The sequence below is a fragment of the Equus caballus genome, chromosome 15 (genome assembly GCF_041296265.1).
Source record: "Equus caballus isolate H_3958 breed thoroughbred chromosome 15, TB-T2T, whole genome shotgun sequence".
NCBI classification, from domain to species: domain Eukaryota; kingdom Metazoa; phylum Chordata; class Mammalia; order Perissodactyla; family Equidae; genus Equus; species Equus caballus.
The window spans coordinates 68,308,110-68,332,485 of NC_091698.1; positions in this window are offsets into that span (position 1 = coordinate 68,308,110).

Genomic DNA, 24,376 nt, shown 5'->3' on the forward strand with positions numbered 1-24,376 from the left:
AGGCATCAAACTGGTGGAAGAGAGAGCCAATGGTTCCCTCCCTCCTAGAGGAAGCAATCCAGTTGTACACACACTGCATTTCCCAGATTATGAGATACACTTTTACTCACTTTTTAAGGCTTCTGAAATCAATAAGCATCTTTTAATGTAGTAATGAGTCCTATTTTCTCCCCTAAGTTATCGTCAAGTTTATATATATTTCGTATATTCTTAAAATTTTTTAAATATAAAAGTAGAGAGCAAAATCGTATAGTGTAAACAATAAGTGTTGTAAAAATTTGGTGGTGGTGCGTGGGACGGTGGAGAGAGTGAGTGGAAAAGCTAAGAATCCCAGCCATGTCCACTGCCAGGACCCAGGGAAGCCTTGCCTGCACTGGCCAGTCTGCCAGCTGGTGGGTGCTACCGCCAGGGTGGTAAAATCACAAACATGCAGGAGGAATGGCCAATAGAAGCGACATGCCAGCCCCATCTTAGAGAGAAAAAGGCACAGGCAGAAATTAAGGTGCCACTGTCACTAAAAATGATGACATTGGGCCCTCAGCAGCACTGCCCTGGAGCCTGGATAACTAAGAATGACATAGAGTGGGGGTCAGAGACACCCTCCCCACTCCCGTAGTACAGCTTTGGCCTGTAATGGGGTGTTAAAATGGAGCTTTTTCCAGCTCAGTTTCACCTGAGGTCCCAAGACAATAGGTGCCAACTATCATCCCTTCAAAATATAGAACTAGAGAAAGAGTTTTTTGAAAATGGTTTTGCATGCTTTAGTCAATGCCCACCTCAAGGGAGGGCATGGATCGATATAGACAAGAGCTAGATGTTGGATTTCTAGGGTAGAGTTATCAAGGTCGTGGAATTTTCCCTCCCCACACCATGGACAAAGGGAGGACACTCCATACTGTTGTCTCCAGGTCCAGGAACTGGGGCTTAGTGAAGACCATGGAGAGAGCTTGATACCTCTCCTCTTGAGCTTGAGGGACACAGGAGACGGCCCATGGGTGACAAATTGGCTGAAGTGGCCTGTTGCAGCCAGGTGGAGGGCTGGGTTTAGAAGTGACTCCCTCCCACCTACATCATGGGCAACAGTGCACATTCCAGATTTCCTGGAAGCTGACTCAAGGGGGAGATCAGTGTTTGGGGAGGTTTCTTGGAGAGTGCTCTTGGGATTAGCACCTGTGGAAGTAAAGAGAAGGAAGCAGGATTGGGCAGAGGGAGAAGTGGAGAAGTGAGGCAGCCTCAACAAAGGCCTCATCCAACCCCTGAGGGAGCTCTGAAGCTAGAATGGCCTTCGAAGTTGTCCCAAAGAGGGGTGAAGGGGCCAGGCCTTTATACGTCTGCATTGAACAATCATTGGGGCAGAAAAAGGTGGAGATGCCACTGGAGGCAGAAACTGATGGAAGATCACAAGTGGCCATGAAGGAGAGCCCTTCTGGAGCCATGAGGGCGACAGTTGGAGGGACCATCAGAGCAATAGGCAAAGAACTCACAAAGATACTGAAGAGAGAAACAGCTGCCATGGCTAGAGAAAACCAAAGAGAAATTACACCCATGCTAGTAGAAAAGAAAAGACCTTTCCTACTCCTTAGTTTTCCTCCCTTATACCCTCGAGGGGCCAAGGCCAGCAGTAGGGGGATAGGAGTGGAGGTGCCAGGTGAGGAAATATCTTAGGATCCTCAGGCCTACCACCTGGCACCTGGCATAAAATGGGCACTCATAAAATGCTCATCAAATGAATACATGAATGTATGAACCAATGAACAAATGAATGTGTCAGTCAGGATTCTAAGTTACAAGCGACAGACACCATCTGTCCTCCTGTCCACACAAGCTGAGCTGGGGAGGACAGAGCTTTAACTCGGGATGAAGCTTGGAGTTTTTGTTATTACACTGGACTCAGACTTTTATTTAGCATGAGCAAAGGAATTTCTATTTTTACTATTTAAGAGTGGTTATAAAAGTCTTAGGACCTAAAAGAGGTTTTATGCAAAGTGGGAGCACAATAATCAATCAAATGGATTACTTACAAGTTTAGCAGAAGAAAATAATAATGTTGCCTTCTAAATGTACTGTATAAATCCCACTTGTTCAACATAACTTCAGGGGCCTTTGGGCCCCTTCAAGTCTGTGCATGTGGATGATGTCAGAAGCCACAGCAATGCTGGTGACTCACTGGAAGGGACTCAAGAGGTGGCCCAGGGGAAAAAAAAAAAAACACGACAGTAGGCCCAGGAGATAGTGGCAAGGGTACTGACTCAATTTTGAAGGAGACCTTAACTATGGACATCACAGGAAGTGCTGTAGAAGATTAGGAAGAAAATAGCAGCTACAGAACTTGAGAAAAATGCTCCAGGGACTTTCAGAAATAAGTGATGGGGAGACTGCAAGAGAGAAAGATGTTTTGCTGTAAGAGTCAGCCAAATGGGACAAATAAAGGCAAGAGTCAGCCAAATGAACAATCTATTTACATCTTGCGCCATATGCTTTCTTAATTCATTCATGGTAATAGACATTTTTCTTTCTTCTTAGCCCCTCAACATCTAAACCTTAGCATGTTTCTGTGTTTGCAGAATTCCTCACCCTATAGAGAAAGACCTGCCTTCCACTATAGGAAGTGAAAATGCCATGTACTCCCAGCTTCCCTGGAACCCTGACTATGGACATGTGACTCAGGTTCTTTGAATCAGACACGTCTACCCAGACTTTGAATCTAGTTATTGGGGGAGGCAGGCACCTTGCAAAGTGGGCAGCATGTTGGTGACAGCATCTTGATGCCAGCAGTTCTGGCATCAACATCCAAAGTTGAGAGTTGGTGGGTTGGCCACGCAAATTGCAGTTGTCTGCAGTGGCAACTATGGTCTTCTCATGGTTGCCATTTGGAGCTTTATTCCTGGTTGCTGAACCTCTGAGCCTGACTTTCCAGCAACCCAAGAGATTTTGCAAGATACCCAGAACTTTTTAATGAGTCATTTCTCCTCAAGTTAACTGGAGATAATTTCTGTTACTTGCAGCTAAGAACCTTGGCTGCTATACTCACTCATTCATTCGTTACACTATTTACATGATCAGCATGTGTTGAATGCTCACTATATGCCAGGCACCCTGCTAGACATTGGTGATACCAAGATCGATGAAACATGTTCCATTCTTCAATGAACTTACAGTCTGGTATGAGTTCCTTGAACGACTAATTTTCTGTCTCTGGAACTCAGTTTCCTTTTCCTTAAAGTGAGAGGGCTGGATCTTTAGAGTTCCTTTAAGCTCTGACATTTGAATTGTCTATGCATCACTGAATTAAGTGGTGGTCTCTGCCCCCTTAGCCTCAGCTGGCAAGATGTGAAGCCATCTATAGACTGCTTAGGGTCAGGCCATAAACTGTGTATTCAGGGCTTGCATATCCTACACGGGAAACTAGCCACTCTGGGCATCTTGTCTAGGCAGATGGTCTGTTAAGGTTTGACTTGGCAGGAGTCGGTCTCCAGCATCTTCTTGCCTTACCTTCTCTCGATTTCCTCATCTAGAACGGTTCTCCTGTCAGCCTCAAACCACACCTGTGGCAGACAACAGAGCACCTGGCAATGTCTGCGAGGGAGCTGAGGTACTGAGAGAAGATCGTGGTCACGTCTGCCTACTTTCCAGGTTTAAATCTCAGATTTAAACTAAGAGTAGTGAAAAGGAAAATGGGAGGAAGGGGCTCCAGAGCCTCAGAAATAGCTTTTCCCCCAAATCATCATCATCGTGTCTGCTCAGCAAACCCACTGCAGGTTCAACAGCCAGTCAGAGACAGCAAGAGACAACTGAGGCTTTGGACCTAATCAAATTGATAAGGATGGCTATGTGCCATTGAAGTGATCTGGATCCTGCAGGAGTTTCATTTTGAAACTTATTAATGCACAATGAATGAGGAAAACGTTTGTCCCTTTATGATTTCCAGAGCTGTATAAAGGCCCTTTCCATCTGCATTATCCTGGGGTCTGAGGTTGGGTCCTTCTGTAGTTTGGTGTTAGCAGCGAGAGTTTCAGGGGCAACTTCTAAAGCACACATTAACATACCCCAAAATGCACTGGCATGTACACACATCCACATCCACATGGACCTCCCAGGTGCCAAGCCAAGAAATAAGTTCCCACACAAACCTCATTTGAGACTTTTCATTTCTCTTGAGTGCATACCTCTGTCTTTGCCCTTTGAAGAAAACCAGGGATGCAATGCTGAGAATGTGCCTGTAAATACCTAAGACTTTAAACTCCGAGGATTTTCTCTTGGTCTCCCTCGGAGGGTTGTCCTCTCTGGCGCCTGAATGCTGGGGTTGCAAGCCCAGCTGTGCCCATGGTGCTCAATGATCTAGCCCAATGGAAGGAAGAGCAGGCACAGGCATTTCAAAACCTTTAGACAATGGGTCTTGGCATGCCCTATCTTAATGGTTAATTTTATATTATAGCAGATTAGCCCTCCTAATTATTCTGTCTTAGGCTAAATTAAAATTACTATTAAGATAGTAATTTGTGGTGGAGAGATGCCTTCTGACATGAACACATGCCAGTGGTAAAGCTCTAAGTAGATGACGCCAAGGCAGAGCCCCAGAGCTCGTTGTATATGAGAGCATTACAAAGTGAAGCTCGGAGGCCCAAGGCTTAATAATTAATAATTTAATAATGAAGGCCATAATTAGAAGAGTACTGGAAAGACCCACAGACACACACCATCTTCACCTAAGAGTAGAAAGTACGTTTTAAAAGTAATAAAATGATAGCTGTTACAAAATTCAACTTTCAGAATTCACTCTTCAAATTCCATAGCACTTGAGGCATCATCCCCTTTGACGGTGTGTGTTCTAATCCTTGTTTAATTATTTAATTTCATTCATTCACTCTCCCATTCTTCAGCATTTATTGAGTGTCCAGCTCATTCTCATCAGCGTGGTTGAAACTCAGCTGAGAAAGATGAAGAACACACAGCCCTGCCTCTAAGGCTCACGGTCTACTGTCGAAGCCAAACTTGTAAACAGATACAATACCACACCTAAGAAGTTAAAACCCTGTTTTTCTGGGAGTTTAGAATGGGGAATGATTCTGTCTGCTTTGGTTGGTTGGTGGGGGGAGGTTAGGGAAAGCTTCCAGAAAGGGTGACACTTTGCCTGGATCTTGAAGGGTGACCAGGAGTTTGCTAGTCAGAGAAATGGCAGAAGAGCATTCTGTTCTGAGGGGAGGGGCTCTTGGAACTTTGAAAGCAAAGAGCAGAGCATACCAAAGCAACACAAAAGACGCCTCGAGGAGGTTTATTATTGCTGTCCTTCTGAGCTTATCAGCTATTACTGGCTTTGTATAGCACTTAGAACATCTGAATTAGTGCCTGATAGGGCCTTTTGAGGATGACAGTGACACTGTGAGGAATGGGATCTGACCCTCGCCTTTTAGCCATGACGTTCCAGCTTTCCCACCATGGGTTTATTCCCAATAATTAGGTGGCCATTGTGGCAATAATGGCACCAATATACAGTGGTGAGCATTTCTCTGCAAACTCTAGGTGCATCTGTGGAAGACAGCATGGATGTCCTTGACCTGGGCAGCCCATGGCTCAGGTCACCAGATACCTTCTTCCAGTCCTTCATAAGAAAAGTTTATCTTTCTTGTTCAGCTCAATTTTTACAAAATCTTCATGCTCTCTTTATACTGAAATTTTGCATAATAAGCATTAGAATCAGAGCAAAATTCCTGTGGGTTCTAGAATCTCCTGAGTACACCTCCTCTAAGCAAGGAACCAATTATTACAGCCTGGACTTTGGAGGGGTAACTGATTGGTATGTATGGCCTTGGGAGTAGTACAGAGGGGTGGCTGTAGAGGCTGTAGCATCTTGGGGATGTTAAATATGGTCAAAGGCAAATCAAACTCTCCCCTACAGTCCAACTCCAGGGTTATTTAGGTATAAGCAGCATGGGGGAGGCCCCTGGAGCTGGGAGGAGTGGCCTTAGTGTGAGTCTGGGGGCCCTGTAAGTTTCCACTCGATTTCCCGCCCTGGGCAATCCTGCCCCCTCACCTACTCTCTGTGACTGCTGCTTCTCGTCCTTTTCTCCTCTCGACTTCTTCCTTTCTCTTTCCAGTCCTTCTTTCCCAATGAATATATCTTTTTCCCCAGAAGGTTCCACCAAGTTTCAGGGCTTCAATGACCAGACTTTTCCCAACCATGATGATCACAGAGATAAGAAGGCCCTTCCATTAGTCTCTGCATAAGAGAGAGCAGAACTGATCAGGCCCCTCCCCGCAGGCTGGCTGGACTGTTTGTGAGGAACCAGAGGGAAAGACACGTGGGAGGTTATGCTCCAGCCAGCTTCTGTGGCTTGAAGTCACTCAGGCAGGTACAGACAACCCAGCACAGTGCTAGGCCCTCGGGGTGGCCTGAGGTGGGCGGGGGACAGCAAATTCTGGAGAGGTATGGCAGAGAGAGCTCGAGAGAAGGCCAGGGACAAACAGATCCCCTTTCCCATCTGTTTCTAAATCTATTTTTCTTCCAAATTAAAGGAGACCTATCTTCCTCACAAGGTGAAGAAATTAATGAGACATGGAAAGGTCTCTAGCCCTATATAACTAGAAGGACTTGATCCCACTGAACCTGGTCCACGTGAGCTCAGGTGCTCCCAGCTGGGGTAGAGCTGGAAGAGGAAGCAGTTTAAATGGTGCCCTTTTCTCTCTTAGGCCCAGAAGTCTGTATATAGGAGAGTGCTGTAGAGCCCACCCGGTGGGGCTTGCAGTCGGAAGCCTGGAGCCCAGGGTTTGGTCTCTACTTCTTAGGTGACCACTGACCCATTCAACATCTCTGAGTCCCAGCTTCCTTGTCTGCAAGATGGGAATACTAATAATTCCTACCTCAAAGACCTAGGGACAGGATCAGATGCAATCCTGTGCCAGAAGTGCCTTATAAACTACAATACAAATGTGATTATTAATATCCTATCAATATCATAGTGTTTCTTGCACCATTTTGGATTTCCAAAGGGAGAGCATTAGCAAGATAGAATAGTCTCAGAATGGACTGAGAAAACTGAATCTTGCACACTAAGATCATGCAAATTTAGTACATTTTAAAACTTAGTTTTTGAGATCATTTTAAATCAGTTTATCTTAAAATTAAGAGGCTTTTTTTTTTTGGCTGAGGAAGATTAGCCCTGAGCTAACATCTGTGCCAATCTTCCTCCACTTTATATGTGGGTTGCCACCACAGCATGATTGATGAGTGGTGTAGGTCTGTGCCCAGGATCCGAACCCAGGACCCAGCACCAAAGCAGAGTGCACTGAACTTAACCACTTTGCCATGGGGCCAGCCCTAGAGGTATTTTTTAAGAGTCAAGCAAGACCGCTCCCCCTCCCACCCCCGTTCTTTGCCATTGCTAAATTAGCCTACTTCTGGAGGGGAGGGCCGCTGTTACCCCTCACCACCCACTAGGGTAGGGCTGTTTGGGTGAGCTCCTTCTGCTTCTCCCAGAGCAGATGAGTGGGGACAGGTAAGCCTCTGGTTACATTTTTAAAATAGTGTTGAGAGAGGGAAGGAGTGGGGCAGGGAGGCCCACCTGACAGGAAGGGCAGGTTTTTCCGCCTACCTCCCTGCCTGCAGCTTAAGGCAGCCCCAGCAGCTGAGTCCCACACCCTCTCCCCTCGTCACCCCAGAGTTGCTGTCTGCCCAGCCCCACACCTTAGAGGTCACTACACTGGCCCCACACAGCCTTTCCGTAAGAATCTGTTCTTCCCACTGATTTTCCCTTTTCCCCAGGGGCTTCCTCCCACCTAGAAAGAAATGCTTTCTTCTAGCTCAGTTCCTACATCCAGGTCCAGGGCAGCCTCAGCCACTCAGCCAGTCATCGGCTAGGATCTGGCAGCGCTGAAAGGATGGCTCTGCCGGGGAAATGGACAGCGGGGCGAGGGTCTGCCTAGGTCACCCGGGCAAGCTGACATGTGGGTTCAGGCTGTCCTTGGCACTCCCAGTGGCCCTGTCCTAGCTGCCTTCTATGCTCTAGAGGGACCCAGGACCCTGAGTCCCAGGCCCAGGAAGGGAAGCAGTCAGGCCCTCTGGCTTCTCCACGGTTGCAACTGAGCCCGTGGCATCAGCCTCTTCCACTGTCTGCATCCATTGACCCTTAACCCCTGGCCAGCTCCTTCCTCAGTAGCCAGCACTGCCCCTCTGCTGGGCATAGACACGGCTGTGTCTTGCTCTTGAATTATTCTTGGACCTGCACACTTCCTGCCTCCCCTGCCACACCTCTCACCCAGGCCCTCAGGTAATACTTGCTGACTGATTGATTATTTGTCTTTTGATGGATTGAATGACAAACTAGCCCCAAGAGGTCTGAGCTTGTCCTTGATCATCTCTGACCTGAGGGGTTCCCAGGATGTCTGGAGCACTGGCCCTCATGGAAAGAATGTTGGAGAGATACACCGAATGCTTTAGGGCTGTAAATCTGAGGACTGGGGCACACAACCTGATTTGGCTGACCTGGGCCGACTGCCAGTTCTGCAACTCGTCTGATAGCCTTGGACAAATCCATTACCCTCTCTGAATATCAGTGTCTTGGTCTGTAAAATGGGGATGATGATACCTACTAGGAGGGATGCTCAGAGGATTACGTGAGCTTTAACGCGTAAACAGTATTTAGTCACAAAAATCACATAAATACCACCCAAAGTGTATGTGCGGATAGAATCTGGCTTCGAGCATTTTTTTGTTTTGTTGAGTTACTTTTGCTTCGTGCACATATGTGTTTAAACAAAATTCCCTTCCATTGGAATCCAGCCTGCAGGGCTGGGGCTGGACACAAGTGACATAGGCTGGAGGAAAACTAAAACCTTTTTTGATGTGTCACAGGCTTTCTTTCCCAATCCAGGGAGACCTCCCTATCCCTCACTCCCCATCGCCCCCAAACCCCGACCAATGCAACAACACAACTAACACACAAACACCTCCAGGGTGTTCTGTTGATCCCACACCTCTCTTGAGGAAGTCAGGACAAGGTGCTTATCTCTATTCTCCTTAAGAGGCAATCGCCTTGGAGAAGCAAAGCAACTTGGCAGAAGGGCTGGCTGGAAGCTGGTCTTAGTCCCAATCGTTGCTCTCGTTCCACTGCCCAGGGGGCAGCTTCAGCAGTACAAAGGGCCACTCTCTCAGTGGGGCCTGTGCTGATCAGTGACGTCCAATTAGAAGCTGTCTGGTCACGTCGTGGCCTGGGAACAGAGGGAAAGGATCTGGTTGGCACTGGGGTCACTTGGTTGGGTTTGGCCTCATTAACCAAATTAGCTAACCATTCCCTGTGCAAGTGATGTCTCAGAAGCTGCCCTGTTCATGGAGGAAATTAACTCAAGTTATTATTATACAGACCCCACTTAATCAATTGAATTTAGTGAGTGTCTAATACACTGAAGGACAAGAAGATACCATAACCTTTGATTTTGTATAGCCCCTTGTTCTTTAAAGGTAACTTTTTAAATGGTTTACCACTGATTGCCACCATGTCTTTATGACATGAATAGCATAGATATTACCATTGGCATCTTACAGACAGATAACACAGAAGAGAGACAGAGTGATGCTTCCGAGATCACACACAGCATTTCGAGGAATCCAGGGCTCCTATCTCGGCCCCTTGTTCTGTTTTGTTTGGTTTTCTCTTGTCACTGCTTCAGCCTGTTCTCCACACAGCAGTCAGAGTCATCTTTAAATCTCAAACGAGACCATGTCACTCCCTTGTTTCACCCTCTGATGGCTTCCGTTAGACACAGAATACAGTCCAGGTGCCTTAACCTGGCAGAGCTGCTGTTCCTTCTCCAAGCACCTTTCCTGCCTGCCTCTCAGCCTGATGCCTTCATTCTACCCATCTCTATGCCTTTGCTCACGCTGCCCCTTCTCCCTCACGGGATCTTCACAGGCTGTGAAGAGCCTGCCTCCTTCTCATCAATCCCAGGGTCTCCCCAGACCTCCAGACCACTCTGACATACTGGCCTAGGTTTGCTCTCTCGATTATGTTTCTTTCTTGTCTCCCAGCATCAGAACATCAGCTTGGTGGGGTTAGAGACTTCGTCTTGTTCATGCTGCATCCCCAGTACCTAGAGTGGTACCCGACACACAGCAGGTAATCAATAAAGGTTTTTTGAATGAATGGATATTACACTGCATTGATAAGAGAAAAAGAGAAAAAGTCCTGGGGGAGAGAGGTTGTTGACTATGGGAAAGAAGATGCCTAACCTATGTGAATAGCATCTGTGAGAGAGTGCAGGAGCCCTGCTGGGTTATCCCATCCCCGCCCAAGCTAACGTTCTGAGCCGCAGTCCTCTGTCACCCTACAGAGCTAACCAACAGACCAAATGCAGCAGTAACTCCAAGCAGACCCTGACTCTAAATCAGGCCTTAACTCTAAGCCTAACTGGCAGAGTAACATCTCCTCTAACTTTAACCCTGCCCCTAATCATCACCTGAACCTGCCACTCTCATCGCAATGGCAAATCCATAACCAGCGTCCCTTCTACTCAGCAGGCCAATCACAGGCCCAGGAACCAGCAGACCCCACTCTCGTCTCAGTTCTGCCATAACTAGCCTTAACTAACTTGGCTTCAGTTCCGTTAGTAGATGCTGCCATGGAGGTGTGGACTAAAATCAGAGACACGGAAAGCTGGAAAAGACCTTGGAGATCATCTAATTCCTTCCCTTTGTGGGTAACATTACAATGAACAAGTGCTATCATTTATTTTCTGTTTGTCCCCTTGGTTCCTCTTTCTTTTTTCTTGTCCTCTTTTGGATCGTCTCTGTATTACCCAGTATTCATTTTACCTCCTCTATTGGCTTTTTAGCTAAACCTCTTTGTTTTTTATATTTTAAGTATTTGTTCTAGAGATTACAATATGCATCCTTATCACAGTCTACCTTGAATTTGCATATAAACCACTATAATTTCCATGTACCACCCCCATCCTTTGTTCTATTGTTTTCATACATTTTATCCCTTGGCTATATTATAAACCCTATGATACATTATTGTTGTTATTGCTTTAGACAATTTTTTTTAAAGAAATTAAGAACTGAAGGTTATTTTCTTAAAGTTATTCATATAATTAAATTTCTGGTGCTTTTCACTCTTTTCTGTAGGCCAAGCTTCCATTTGCTATGATTTCCCTTCAACCTGCAGAACTTTACAATTCTCTCTCCACCTCTGTGGACACTGTGGCCTCTCTACTCTTCTATCCCTGCTTCCACGGAGGCTCCAAATCTGCAAGTTTCCATGCATTTCCCACAGTGCAGTTAACTGCCAAGATGAAATTTTAAGCATTTCCAAACTCCCTAAGGATGGGTCCAGATGGAGCCATGAGAGAGGAGAGGGCGAGTAACAAGGGGCCTCTCCTCTTCCTCCTTCCTACACCACCTCCCCCTTCCCTGACTCTACCCTCGCTCTAAAGGGCATCTGTCTGACCCCAGAATGCAAGATTAAGCTGCTACATTTATTTATTGTTTTTACATCTGTTCCTTCCTGGAGGAGGGAGGAGAGCAGGAACCCTTTAAGCAGAGGCTGGATCCCTCTCAGTCATCCTCAGGCATGTAACAAGCCCCATCTCAGTGCAGGCCCTGTGCTAGGTGAAGAGAAAGGCAGAGGTGGAGAAGGCTGCGTGGAAGTCAAGGAGCTCATACACTACTTGGGAGACCATGTGCACTCATCCTAAGGAACTTAACAATCCAATCTTTTCCCTTTTTCCTTCCTCTCCCTCCTCTTCTCCTTTCTTTCCTTGCCAACTAGCAAAGATTGATAGAAATGTGGGTTGGAATAAATGTAACTGGGTAAGAAAAGATGATCAAAGGAGTCCTCAGATTCTGGACTCTGCTGACAATGTGCCTCCCAGGCCCTGCCTATCCCTACATGTCAGTGCAAGAGAAGACAAGGAGCCACTCAAAGCCTCGGGAACATACGAAGTTGTGCAGCTGCACACAGATTTGGGGAGGTTCTGGGTAAATGCTGGAGGCAGTCCTCTGAAGAATTATGAAGGGATGAAGGATGCTAGGAACACGTCCCTAATCTTGAAAGACATGATTGGAAAGATGCACAGCTGGCACCAGGCCAGACCCCTTCCTGCCTTCCAAGGCCCCCAGCACTTTGTTCCTCCTCCTCCAATAAGTGTCCCCAACCCTTCCAACAGCTGACTTCTACTCATCCTACAGAACACACGCAAGTCCCGCCACTAAGACTTCCTCAGCTGCTGTTAGCGGTTCCTCTCCTCTTCTTCTTTTTTTCTGATCAAGAATTCTGGAGCCATAAGACCTGGGTTCACATCCCAGCTGGACCAATTTCTGGCTGGGTGACTTGGATAATTCACTTTCCTCATTGAGTCTTGGTTTCTTCATCTGTAAAAATGGAGATATTTTCTTCTTTGTTTGGAAAATTCTTCAAGAATGAATATGACAGGTATAAGCTTAATATCCTTAAAATATAAAGAGTGCATCTAAAACAGTAAGAAATACACTAAGGTAAAAACAATAAGTGGATGGAGTCATGAACAGATAATTCCAAAAAATGAACTACAAGTAGCTAATAAACACTTCAAAACATGTTTAATAGCATTAATAATAAAAAGTGAAAATTAAAGAAAGCACTTTTTGCTTATGAAAAGCTATTAGAGTTTTAATCTATAATAATCAGTATTGCAAAAGTATGGTAAGACAGTTTCTGCTTGATAGTTAGGAAAGCTTTTTGGAACACAACTCGGCTATATGTATCAACAGCTTTGACAATGCTTGCACACTTTGACCTAGCAATTTCACTTCTAGGAATTTGCTTGAAAGATATAATCAGAGATGAGGTCAAAGATTAATACTCACAGATGTTCTGATATTCATAACAGAGTTATTTTAGGAAATTTTTGGAAACAAAAATCTAAATGACCATGAGTTAAAGAATGCTGAAATGTGTATGGTACAAACTTAAACTGGAATTGCACAGCTATTAAAAATAATATTTTCAAAGGTAAATAATAATATAAGAGGATAATGCAATGCTTGCTGATAAGCAGGATATACTGTATATACTGTATAATACCAATTTTATGAAGCTATATTTATGCTTATATATATATGTCATTGGAAAAAAGACTAAGAAATAAACACTCCAAAATGTTACTAATAGTAATTTGAAAGATTATGGATGCTGTAATTTTCTTTTTTTATATTTTCTAAATTTTTCACAAAAAGCAAATGTAACTTTTAAAATCAGAAAATAAAACTACTATTTAAAATCACAATTACAGTGTTTGACCCAGTAACTCCTCTTCTGCAAGTCTATCCTAAAAAAAATCTGAAATTCAGAGGAAGATATTGATACAAAGATGTTATTGAACCATTATTTATAATTTCAAAAGACCGAAAAACAGATGTCCAACAGTTGGAGAAAAGTTAAGAAACTAATTGTATATCCACATAATGGGGCACTGTGAGGGCACTGCAGATGCTTTTTTTTAGATTTTTTAATGATATGCAACTATTTTGTTATGTAAGTCAGTAAAGAAAAAAGAATAGAAAATTATATACACATGTGATATCACGTGTGTTTAAAATGAATTTTAAAAAACTAGAACGTACACATATAAGTGCTCACAATGGTTATATCTTGGTTGTGAGATGATAGATGATTTTTCTCTTCTTCCTTGCACTTTTATATTATTTTCTATACCATGTCTATAATGAACGCTAATTACTTCATGACTAGAAAAAAAAAAACCAGGAAAAAGAACAATGGAGAAGGGGTGTGAGAGGAAATAACTCCTGTGTTGGGGAATGCAGCTAATGTCAATTATCTCACAAGGTCGTTGGAAGATTAGATGAGGTAACAGATGTGAATGTGACTAGCACAGTGCCTGGCACACAACAGGTGCTCAATAAATGCACGTTCACCCATCCCTCTCCTTCTATCCCCACACCCATCTTTCCCCTTCTGACCCCAATGCACCACTGGCAGTCTGTCCCGCTCTCCTTTGCTGGAGTAACATTTGTCTCCACGGTGGGTCTGTTGGCCCAAGAGGCCTGAGTTAGCTCCTTCCCACAGCTCTTCCTTACAGGCAAGGCCCTGGAAGCTCTGGGCAGCCTCGCTGACCAGGGACCAAGGAACGGGGATGACACCTGCTTCCCTCTGCCCAGACAGTGCATGCGTGACGTTTCTTCTCAGGGATGACTGGAGGTAAGGTTTCCATGGGGTGAAGGAGTGAGGGGTGAGTTTCTTTGTAAATGGGTAGTTCCCTTCCCCCCTTTCTACCCTCTAGTCTAGGACTGAAGAACACCCAGGCAAAGAAGGCAGGGAAAACGGCAGGATTGAATGGCTCCAAGAAAGGTTCCCCTGCCAACCGTTCCTCCCTTGCTGACAACTGGCGTTCCACCATCAAAGCTAGATGATGGTTTAGTAATGCTTTTTCCAAGCACCTCTTGCAATGCAGATTCCCTTTGGAGGACAAACATGTTACGTCTTTGATCCCTCAATATGCATATATTTATCAGCTCCTCTTCAAAAGGGATGTGTGTGACAGCCCCAGCATATGGCAGCTGAGCAGGGAACTACTGAGTATGGGCATATCTGGGGATGGGGTTCTGGAATCTTTCCATCAGCAAACCCACCCTGAGTCTCCTGCCATGTACCAGGCATCACTACCTCATAGAAGATGCAGACTGACAGAAGCAAGGTCTGGTCCTGAAGTCTCTTACTCTATGAATGGAGAATTAAACATGTGAAAAATGACAACAAAAACACATAGAATAGAACTTCAGGCTGGAAGGGACCTTAAAAGCTCTTGAGGTCAGTGTCTAACTGGTTATTAAATTACTGTAATAGGTAGTAAGCACAAGTGATACAAGGCTCAGAGATGGGTTGGCCCAGGACTGTCTGGGCAGGCTTTGTACATGGAAGGATTTGTTAGGACTGGATAGGTGGTGAGCAACAGGAAAGGTTCCAGGACCGGTGAAGCACAGAGCCGGGACAATACTTGAGGCGCAGTGGGTAGACTGTTGGAAGGAGGTTGGTGATGGGGAGGAGTAAGAAAAACTGCACACAAGAGTGTTATGGTCAATTTTGAGAGGCCCCAGGACACCAGGTTTGGGTGTCCTGACTTTGTCGTTTGACAATGAGAGTCACTTCTCCGAGGAGAGGTGACTTGGAAAACAGAAGTTTCTGAAGATGATTCTAACATTGGCAGGAGAGGGTAGGAACTGATAGGGGGTGGAGAAAGGGCAGTGAGCCAGAAGACATTCCAGGCCATCCAAGTGCGAAGGCATGGATTAGGACATGGAAGTGGGAAGGGGAGGGAAAGGAGAGGGACTTTCAAGAGAAGACTGGGCAGGCCTTGGGGGCTGAGTGGTGGCCGGCCTGCCCACTGCACTCTTTGCGAGTGCCACTGCCCCGGGAGTGCTCAGAGTCCCTGGGGGAGGGGCAGGAAGCACATTTCTGACCGGGGTTTCCAGGAGTTGTGCAGCCAGCCTCAGACTGGCACCCAGGGCCGGGGTGGAGTCAGGGAGAGGGGCAGCCTCTCCCATTCTCTTGAACAACAATGCCCCTTGAGCCAGCCATTTTCTGTAGTTAAAATGATGGCCTTTCTCCCCGCCAGTCCCTCACCCACAGGAAATCCGTGTCCCGGGAGTCCACAGCTGTGAATACAGTCTGTTAAATAGCCAAGGGCAGGCCAAGGGCTGCCTGGCTCAGGCCCCTGGGGCCCTCTCAGGGGACCAAAGAGCCAAGCACTGCTCGCTCAGTCAGTCAACATGCCTTTACTGAACACCTACTCCATGCCGGGCAGATGCTGGATGCTGAGGACACAGAGGTGAAGGGGAGAGGGCCACAGACTAGTCACCAAATAACTGCAATGCAGCCAGACACTTGCCAGTCGAGGTCTGTGCCAGGGGTCATATAGGCAGAGGATGGGGCTGGAAAGATGAGGGGAAAGGGAACAAAGGCTTCCAGGAAGAGGCGATGCGGAATAGAATCTCAAAGGAAGAGTAAGGGCTTGTCAGGTGGACCCAGGTAGGAGGAAAGTGCATGGCATCCCAGGAGACGCCATGTGCCAAGGCCTGGAGCAGCATGGTGCACATGGGGAACCACCAGTGTCGGGTCAAGCTGCAGGGTATGGTGCCAGTAGAATGGGGTGTGAAATGGGGACTGGAGAGAGAAATAAGCCCAGATAATGAGGATACCTTTGGGCAGGCCAAGGTGTAAACATGTTATTCTGCACATCCTGGAGAACCACTGGAGCACAGAAGTGGCCACTCACTGCTGGCCCTGCCTCAGGGAGATTTTTTTCTCTGGCTGAGCTCTGGGATTCCCTGTGAGGCAAGGCTGACTGAAGGACAAGCCATATCTGTCTAACGCACATTCCAACAGGTGGCCTCCCACTTCAGGGCTTGGCACAGCCCATGTCCTCTGCCTAGAATGCTCTTCCTCCAGGTGGCTGTTTGGCAATTTCCTCCGCCACCCCCAATATTGATTGCCCCACCCCTCTACTCTTTCTTTCTATAGCAATTAGCATTTGCTGTAAAATAAACTTACTTATTACCTCTTATTATTCACTGTTTCCCTGCTAAAATGGAAGCTCCAGAGGGCAAGGATCTTTACCTGTTTTGTTCCTTGGCTCTATCCAGCACCTAGAACAGTGCCTGGAAAATGCAGACACACAGTAACTATTTGTGGAAGGAATGAATGAGCGAATGAATGAATCAAGGCAGAAACTGTCTTTGCAATCCCAGCGTCCAACTCACAGCTTGCCAGTAAGAAGTGCTATAATGTTTAAGGGAATGAAGGAAGGAAGGGATGAATGGGGCAAGAAGTGAATGCGCCCCCATTTCCGTTGCAAACCCCAAGGCCTGGTTTGGACCCCAGCGTGGCGCCGCCCCCTCATCTCCGCCCAGCGGGGCACTTGGCACGGCCCGAGGCGAACGTGCCACTCGGGGAATCAAGCCCTTCCTCGGCGGGGCCGCCCTGCCAGGCTGCCCGGCCGCGCGTCCCGGAAACGCCTCCCCACCGGGCTGGCCCGGCGCGGTTCCCCGGCGCGCGTACAATGGCTCGCAGGAAGGCCGCGCGGTCGCGGAAGCCTGGGCGGGGGTTTCTAGGAAGCGGCTCTGGCTCGCCTGGCCTCATCCCACCAGGAGAAGGAGAAGGAACGAGAAGGAGAAAGAATGTGGGGTCGTCTCTCTCCTGGACCCCAGAGACCCCCTAAACGGGGCCCCAAGCACTGAGGCCAGCCTGGTGTCCTGGCCCCCACTTGTAATTTAGAGTTACATTATTTTTATTTAGGTAAACAGAAAGCTACACGAAGCAACAAAAGTGTAAGAATAGGATTGAGGCATGAATGCAACGGCCCTCAGCTCTGTCTGAAATGTTTATTCTTCACAAAATAAAATGACTGGAAGTGAAGGTGAAAAAAATAGCTTAAATTTTAGGTAGTGAAAATATGGATGCTGGCTATATTTTCCTTTCACTTTTCTGTAACTTTAAAATATCTCAAGATTAAAAATGAAATAAACATAAGGAAGAGTGACAAGATTCATATTTTCTTTTCTGTGATGACTACTCGGAGGTTGGCTGAATTAATGCATGTCCTAGATTCCAGCCTTGGCAATTCTGTCTAGCCAGTTGAGAGACCAAGGCACCAGGACAGTTCTGTGGGCAGAAGAGATTTGTGGGAGGTTCCGGGTGGGGTGGAGTGGCGGCTGAGAGGCAAAGGCACTTTAAGGGTCTCTCAAGCCTCACGCCCTGCTCTTCCCACATAAAGGGCAGCCCCATTTCCTTGGCTTCCTGCAGGTTTTTTTCTGCCTCTGAGCCAGAGCTCAGTGGTTGCTACGTGAATTAGAGGGTAGAGGAGCTGGATGATCAGAAAACCAACACCTGAGAGGTGGTCTCTGGCAGGGGGGTCCAGCCCATGCCATCTCCTGGTAACTCAGGTCTGTATCTATCTCTGTAATCTCCCAGGGACTGGGGGCTTTATGAGCACGTTCGCGGACTCATCAGATACAGTGAAGCCCAGCACCCCTGAATAGCACCTTCCGGATCCCAGGAAAACACATGAAAATTTTTCAGATTCCTGTTTATCCAAAATCCAATGAAAATACAAACCACGGAAGGTTTTTCTTGCTTTTATGAGGAGACAGGGGAGAAATCTTTTCTTTGTTTTTTGTAATGTTCTGGGCATCTCTTAGGGTCTCATAGGGTTGGGGTGTAAACTCAGCCCCATCTCTTGAACCTCCATGAAATCAATGACTTTCTGGTGGTATCTTAGTCAGTTCAGGCTGCTATAACAAAATACCATAGAGTGGGCGGCTTAAGTAAGTCAGGCACAGAATTCAGCTATAGCAAATGTTTGCTATGCACAGGAAGTATTGGCCAGTACTTCTGATCTCCAGGGGACTGGGCAAGAGCAGAGAGCTGCATGGGATGGGGGCCCTATGAAACATTTATTTCTCACAGTTCTGGAGGCAGGAAGTCCAAGATCAAGTTCTTGGTGAGGGCCCACTTCCTGGCTTGCAGACAGTCACCTTCTCACTTCATGGCAGAGAGAGGAAGCTCTAATGTCCCTTCCTCTTCTTCGAAGGGCACTAATCCCCTCCTGGGGGCTCTGCCCTCGTGACCTCTCTAAACCTAATTACTTCCTAAAGGCTCCACCTCCTAATATGGTCACACTGGAAGCTAGGCTTCAACTTATGAATTCGGGGGGACTTAAACACTCAGTCCATAGCAGGTGGGAAGTGTCTTGGGAGCCAATCATCATGAGCGACATAAATATCCCTGCTGACTGATGCAAGTAGTCTCCCTTTGAACGTCCCCAGTGGCAGGAAGCTCACTACCTCCATCCACTGGATGCGGCTCTGCTCTCTGGGGTGTACTAAATTTATCTGGCCCTATCCACAAGGCATCCCTTCCCATATTTGTAGACTGAGGCTTCCTTTCTCTAGGCTAAATGCCCTGGCTCCTCGCATAGGTCTCCCACTCTCTGATTGAACAGCTGCGTGCAATGTGAATGATGCTCCCAAGAGTACTTTGAAATCCCAAAACATTGATAAGTGATCAATCCACTAGATGTGGAACTGACAGCCTGAGGTTAATGAGCTATAAAATCACCCACAGCTGTTTACTTCCTGGTCGGCTGGGTCCTAGAGTTGGTTGAAGATAGAGTTTAATTTGGGGCCCACAGTGGGCTCAGAAATTTCAGGTCTTCTTCACAGGAATATTCATCCAATTACTCCTCCATGAAAGTTGTCAAGGGTCAATTCCTTAGGGAAGTGGAAGGCTAAGGAATCTTCCACAATTGACTCAGAAAATAGATAGTTTAGCCTGACCCCAAATCCTTAACATACATATTTTATTTAGGTTTCAGTTGCCTTCCATGTGTCCCCATTTCAGCTATAGCACATGTTTGCAATGCACAAGAAGTATTGGCCAGTACTTCTGATCTCCGGTGAACTGGGCGACAGCAGAGAGAGGCATGGGATGGGGGCTCTAATTACAAAGGAGGAATGGGAGCTGGGGGAGGGGGGGAGCGGTTCCAACTTTCTTCCCGAGACACTTCGTCATCTTCACACCTCACCCAGAATCTAGTCCAGCTCCCTGGTGGCCCCTCACAAATCTCCCCGCCTCCCGGCCCTCTGAGATTTCCTCCAGAGATTTCTTTCAGTAGACTGTGGGTCATGAGTGAGGGCCTGAGTCAAGAGCCACAGTTTTTAATCTGGGTCGCCTGCTGACTCACTTTAACTCTGGATAATTACACTGGGCTGGGCACAGTGTATAATTCAATGTCAGGAGGCCCTAGGAAACAGAACAACAGGGAACGGACTTAGAGATCCAAACAGCTACATGGCAACATGGAGTGCCAGGTCCTGGGTACCCAGTTTCCCATATGCCTCTGAGGCACAAGACACTTCTTGAAAGTGCCTCTGTGCTTTCTTTCTGGGCCTGCTGGGGCTTGAGCAGGTTAATATATAACACCCATGTTTTCCCCACCCAAGTTCTGAAATACAGAATCAGCAGATAGAGGTAAAAACGTCGACTCTATTACCTGACACAGCCCTGCTCCCCTCCCACCCTCTGCACTCAGTTAACCCAGCTCCCTCTGTGGGGAGGGATGTTGGGTGGGGCGAGCAGCCAGGAGGGGAGAGAGAATTCCCTCCTCAGGGAAACCACAAGAGTGGGGAAGAAGCCGTTTCCTATCTAGTCATTTATTTCTAAGGAAGGAAGGTTGAGATGTGGGGTTCAGAATTTTGGTTAGGAATTGGCTGGGGAAGTTGTAAAGGAGTCGTTGAGGGAGGCCATTAAGTCTCTTGGGCAGGGCGGGGAGGAAGCATTCAATTCAATTCCACTGCATTCCGCAGCCCTCTGGGAGCATGCACTTGCAACAGGCGCCATGCTCCGGTCTGGGCATACAGTGAGAAGTGCAAGATCCTGCCTCTACATTCCTTGTGACAGGCAGGGCGTATTGTGCTGCCTGGAACTGAGGCACAAGTAAAGTGCAGAAAGAGAGGAGGGAGCATTTCTGCAGGGGGACAGTCTAAGGAAGTGAGCAGGTACACGGTAGCCTGACAAGAGGAAAAGCATGGAAGCATAAAAGGAAGCTTAAATGACATCCTGCCCAGAGGCAGAGGACTGTGCTGTTAGGTCACCTCTAAAATCCCAAACTGTAACTGCAGGGGTGTTTATGTTTAGAGCAACAATCCCTCGGGGGGAGAAGCAACAGTCCCACATAAGTCCCATGTCAGCCAGTCTGCTTCAGCCAGCACCTCTGCACCAGCCTTGGCTGCTTTCTGCAGGGCTGTACCCTGCTCATGTGTAGCCCTCACTGGCTTTCTGAGATGACCTTCTCTCCAACTGTCTTGCAGAAGCTTTGGGGGCCTCAGGTCAGCCTCCAAGTAGCCTAGGTCATCTTCCCAACTCCTTTGTAAAACTCTGCCACCTGTGAGGCCTTGAAACCAAACAGCAGGTCAAGTGTGGAGAAGTTTCTCAATGCATTAGAGTTCCCCCTATGAACTGCTGCCCTTTGAGGCAACAAGTATTCTCACCTGGAGAAGGGGCCAACCTTTTCTGGGGTCCTTTCTTAGTCACAACAGTCCCACTTGCCTGACAGCGTGACAGACCAGATCTCCCAGGTGCTGCTGCCACTGTACCCAGGCAAACCAAGGTGCTGGCTTCTGGGCCCAGAACATGATTCTGCCCAGCTCTGCAAAGCCATTACCCTCACCAGCATTCTCAGGCCAATCACGGGCTGTCCTGATTTAATAAGACGTTAATACTCAATAATAACAAAGGATTAACTTAAGCCAATAGAGAAGCCTGAGCTTGGAGGCTCCGTGTGCCCGATTGATGTGCCTCCTTTGGGATCAGGGCTGGGTCCTGGAAGGCCACAGGGTTGAGGAGGGAGTTGCGTCTGCCAAGGACGACTTCTGAGGGGAGGTGTGCCAGGAAGACAAGGGCAGGGTTTGTTTGAAGGGCCCCAGGAGGCACCAGTAGCTGTCATCGGCCGAGGGATTTGTCTGGTGGAATAAGTGTGAAGCTAGACATGAAGAGCTTTCAGCCAGGGGCTGACTGTGTGGGACAGGGCCAGACGCCTGACCTCTCTAGGTCTCGGTTTCCTTACTGATCTTTGAGCAAGAGGATGTCTCTGGAGGACGTCATGCAAATGAAATACACTCATACAGCCACCTTGCAAACCCTCCACAGGGAGGGAGGGGTGCTAATCTTTCCTTGCATCTTCTACAGTACTTATAAGAGTATTCAGCACTTAGAAGCCACTTAGCAAAACAAATATTTGTTGAACAAATGAATGAATCTCTTTCCTCCCTGCCAGAAATCCCCCATCCCAAAAGGGAAGCAACTTCTGGGTGAGTCACAAATATTCCAATTGTGTATCCAAGACCCTCTATTTCCATATTGTCTATAGTTCTAGGAATTCGCTGAGAAACATCAGCACAGTAAGGCTTTGCTTTATGAAGGAACAATGCTCCCGAAAAGTTGAGTGTGAATCAGATTTTTGTAAAACAATTTGGTATTTTAAACGCACAATGGGAACTGGCTATTTTAAGAACGCTATGAATTTGTATAGAAAGTAATTTGTTAAATGAGTATCAGGTGAAATCCAGCTAAATTACAGAAATTAGGCACACACACAGATACCCACTCACTGCACCCTCCCACATCTTTCTTTACCTATTGCTAAGAGACCAACCTTAAATAAAGATTACATTATATTATTTCAAAAGGAAAAAGAAAAGAAAACTCACTGGTGCTATTGCCTTTAAAGATGCAAATAAGTGATAGGGATTCTCCTAATCTTCCAGGATTGCAGCTGCTGATTCCCAGTAGGGGCAGAGGGGAAGATAGGCTGGTGATCACTGAACACCAGTTGGCAGATTAGCTTCTGAGAAGCCCATGAGTCACACAACGGCCCCCGTGGGCAGCCCACATGTGCTCCTCATCAATGACCATGTGTCTGCTCTCCGAGGAGCAGGGTGGGACCCTCACAGCCATCTGGGCAGACACAGCCTGGAGTCTGAGAATGGGATAGCAAATGAATAGATTTGGAGGGAACTGACAGACCCCTAAACCCAAACGAATTCCCCTAATTGGGCTTTGAGGCCTCGCTTGCAGGAGGCACAGGCCTTAAGGGTTCTTTCAGTGGGACAGAGTGTGTGGGGTGGGGGTGAGGGTGGGGATGGAGTTCTCACCAGTCCCCCAGTTTCTTCCCCCAGGGGTGAGGGAAGTGTTGGGGGGTTGGGCCAATGTGTGGACTGTATTGCTGACCCCCCAAAATCAGTGCCGTCCCTGCAGGAAGATTAATTCCCTGCCTATTTTAAGTCATGCTGGGCCATATGACATGCTTTAGACAAGGAAATGGGAGCAGAAGTGACCTGGGTCATTTCCAGGCACAGGCTGCAAAAGCCAGAACCCATGCTCATCACAGTCTTCCCAGTAGTGGCTGTGGCATCATCCTGGCTCCCGGAGGGACAGAGATGAGCCCCAGCCAACCTGTGGTAGTTGTGGAGAATGAGCAAGAAATAAAATTCTGATGTTTTGAACCACTGAGATTTGGGGATTGTTTATTACCACAACATAACCTTGCCTATACAGATGGGGTGGGTATAAGTCCTGTAGGAAGTTCCCACAGAACCAGGGGATGCATATAACCTGGGCTGACCCCTCAGGGAGGCAGAGAAGGAAGACGGAGGGCAGGCGTGCATCTCCCAGGTTACCCTGAGCCTCCAGTAACCAGGCCTCAGAGATCTGAGCAAAGGCTTGTCTTGTCTCTGGGAGATTAAGATAACCTTCAATGAAACCTTGTTAATATTCCCCCAAGTGAACAGAATTTTCCTTTCTGCACTCTGACCTTTCCCGTCTCCTGTCGATCCCTGTCTATCTGTGGATTAAGCGTGAACTAATACCCAGCCCCTTGGCTCTGCCTCACAGAACAAGCTGTGTTCCAGACCCACATCACATGAAGCCTTGTTGGGAAGAAAAGTGGAATCTGCAAGCAATATGTAGAAGCGAGATAGTGCAGAAGGGAATGATAAACTCAGCAGTCCTTGTTCTGTTTTAACTGCAGTAAAATACACAAGACATAAAATTTGCCATCGTAACTATTTTTAAGCGTACAGTTCAGGGGCATTAAGTACATTCACATTTTGTGCAATTATCACCACTGTCCATCTCCAGCACTCTTCATCTTGCATAACTGAAACTCTGTACCCATTAAACACTAACTCCCCATTCCCCCTCCCCACAGCCCCTGGCAACCACCATGCTCCTGTCTGTCTCTGTGAGTTGGACTGCTCTAGGGAGCTGCAATACTTTGTGCTCATGCTAAAGGACAGTGGTTTCTAAATCTTTAATCGTGAACTCCCGTCAGTTAAATAAGTTTGCACAAACACTACTACTGTGCCTATAATTGTTAATTTATAAATTAATACATTTATATTACTATGTTAATAGATTATGTGTATTTTAAAACCTACAGAGAGCAGTAAAGCTTTTATTCCCTCTTTTTTTAACTTTTTATTTTGAAAAAAATTTTAGACTTACAGCAAAGTTACAAAAATAGTACAGAGAGTTCCCATCCACACTCCTCCCAGTTTCTCTGAGTGTTAATATCTTACATAATCATAGGACAATTATCAAAACTAAGACAGGGACATGGGTACAATACTACTAACCAAACTACAGACTTTAATTGGATTTTCACTAGCTTTTCCACTAACAAACGTTTTTCTGTTCTGGGATCTAGTCCAGAATCCCACATTGCATTTAGTTGTCATGTTGCCTTCATCTCCTGGTTCAGTCCGTGATAGTTTCTGTCTTTCCTTGTCTATCATGACTGTGACATTTTGCAGAATCTCCTTCAATGTGGATGT